The 2,500-nt window shown below is 48.6% G+C and overlaps 2 non-coding genes across 2 annotated transcripts in view; both read right to left on the bottom strand.

Annotated features, from left to right (window-relative positions):
* Nucleotides 1–302: 302 nt before the first annotated feature.
* On the bottom strand, nucleotides 303–457 carry LOC143364431 (5.8S ribosomal RNA). The gene has a single exon (XR_013084120.1). It is a non-coding gene; the product is annotated as a 5.8S ribosomal RNA (ribosomal RNA).
* Nucleotides 458–2,415: 1,958 nt separating this feature from the next.
* The window catches only part of LOC143364430 (small subunit ribosomal RNA), a 1,919-nt gene continuing 1,834 nt past the window's right edge, over nucleotides 2,416–2,500 (bottom strand). Inside the window, exon 1 of the ribosomal RNA XR_013084119.1 lies at nucleotides 2,416–2,500. This exon is cut by the window's right edge and continues 1,834 nt beyond it. This is a non-coding gene — a ribosomal RNA (small subunit ribosomal RNA).

The following is a 2,500-nucleotide window of genomic DNA, read 5'->3' as shown; positions in this document are numbered from 1 at the left end:
GGTGTTCACGGGCGGTCGTATTGAAAATACGACTCACGACGCCGCAAAACACTCACGCAAGTCCGAATGCGATACCCATTCCTATTTCCTTCTTCTCACGAAACCGTTAGACGCAATGTAAAATTTGCAATTTTCACAGAACCGCGTCAAACGCCGACGAAACGTCCATCGTTCGCTCGTACGTAGCATCTTTGCAACCCGACTCAGAAACGCTCTTTGCGCCCTCCACAAAATTCGACATGGAGAGGTAAGCGACGGCGGGGACTTACAAGAGCAACGCAAGCAGTATTTGGTTACGTAAACGACCCTCAGCCAGGCGTGGTCCAGGAATTGTATCCGTGGACCGCAATGTGCGTTCGAAATGTCGATGTTCATGTGTCCTGCAGTTCACACGTTGACGCGCAATTAGCTGCGTTCTTCATCGACCCACGAGCCAAGTGATCCACCGTTCAGGGTAATCGTATAATTTGATTTATAATCAATATATAATTATGTCTCTTGTTCTGCGGTTCATAAGAACGCCGATACCTGAAAGCTCCAACCAGCGCGCGAAGGAGATTCAGGCGTCGTTTTTAAGGACGACACACGATCGTCCGTAGAAACGGAAACCGTCGCGAGTACGCGATTGCAATGCGCACACGTATCCGACGGCCGGGCGGAAAATACATTGAAAAACCTTTAAAGTGGAAAACACAGGAGGAGAATTCAGAAAACGACGGGGATCATAGACAACCCGATACTGGATCCCGACACTTCTCCTCCTCCTCTCTCTTATTGGAGAATGAACTCGATAACTAGCGGACTTCACAGCCGGCTCTGGCCGTGCGCGATCGTTCGTCCCAAGCTCTTGTGCACTGTATTATCGCCACACAGAGAGTAGAGTGTCAGAATCGCACACAGCTTTACGCGAGCTACGCAGCCGGTCCTCTCGAAACACATTTCCAATTGTGCACGGAGAACGATTATTCGATACTAGCGGACTTCACAGCCGGCTCTGGCCGTGCGCGATCGTTCGTCCCAAGCTCTTGTGCACTGTATTATCGCCACACAGAGAGTAGAGTGTCAGAATCGCACACAGCTTTACGCGAGCTACGCAGCCGGTCCTCTCGAAACACATTTCCAATTGTGCACGGAGAAAGATTATTCGATACTAGCGGACTTCACAGCCGGCTCTGGCCGTGCGCGATCGTTCGTCCCAAGCTCTTGTGCACTGTATTATCGCCACACAGAGAGTAGAGTGTCAGAATCGCACACAGCTTTACGCGAGCTACGCAGCCGGTCCTCTCGAATATACGTGTTCGTCAACGAACACGCATGCGGCGACGTTTTGTGCTCTATGTCATACGCGAACTCGATAAATAGAGCGGGACTCACAGCCGGCTCTGGCAGCGGTCATTCGTCCCACGCTCGTGTGTGCGCTATCGCCACACAGAGTAGGGTGTCAGACTCACGCAGCTTTAAAAGCGAGCTTCACAGCCGGTCCTTCTCTCATCCTATTCCTCGACGTTCGTGACAGAACACAACGCGTTCACCGCAAGTTTTCCACAGGTACCCTGTTGTTGTCCTCTCTTTCTCTAGAGGAGAGACAACACCACCGTTTCCAATGGACGTATCTCGGACACCACAGGCGAAGACCGAGGAAGCGCGATATGTGGATTCGAATCGACGCTTACATCCCTGTTCTTGCGACCGTAATTGTCCTTTATAATTGTCGAGAGCCTACACACAGGCAGACCAATGGCGTATATTATAGTATACACGTCTCTTTGACACGAGGTATTTTTATCAAAGAGAACACGATCCATCAGGTGGCGGGTGAAAAACATCGATTCGTAACGACGGGTATTTCTATATTCGTGGTTAAGCTATAACATTCAGCGTCCGACGGGAAACCGCACCCTATTGATCGTTCGAGTTTGCAATGTGAACGTCGGTGACGATTCCCGAAGACCCGAAGTACAGCTCTTCGCACTCACTCCCCAATACAAGTAAACGATGCGATGCTCCACCTTCACGCAAGCACCCTCTGTTTCATTCTCATTGAGATCTTTCGTCCCATTGTCGAAAGAGTGCATATATTATATATTGCCGTGTTTGTGCACAAATGGTCTGGCGGGCTCTCTGCGCCTTAATTTTGGACGGGAGAATCGTACGCTTTGAGTAACTATGTACTCCATGCGTAACTATGACCTCCACACGTAAGCCGTTGCATGGGGAGTAGTTCGTCGCTATACACATCCCCTACTCCCCTTTTTCTTTATTTTCTCATCATACGATGATTACACAGGAGAGTGAATTCCTTTTATTATAACCTTGTACTCTCCTGTTGGTCTTTTCTGTGTGCTTTTAAAGCATTTTTGTATGTATATATATATATATATATATATTCATGGATCTGGCAGATGTTTGAAATTGTAATGATCCTTCCGCAGGTTCACCTACGGAAACCTTGTTACGACTTTTACTTCCTCTAAATGATCAAGTTTGGTCATCTTCCCGG

The sequence above is a fragment of the Halictus rubicundus genome, unplaced genomic scaffold (genome assembly GCF_050948215.1).
Source record: "Halictus rubicundus isolate RS-2024b unplaced genomic scaffold, iyHalRubi1_principal scaffold0540, whole genome shotgun sequence".
Taxonomy (NCBI): Eukaryota; Metazoa; Arthropoda; class Insecta; order Hymenoptera; family Halictidae; genus Halictus; species Halictus rubicundus.
The sequence above is the reverse complement of the archived record's forward strand: the minus strand, read 5'-3'. Positions and strand labels throughout refer to the sequence as shown.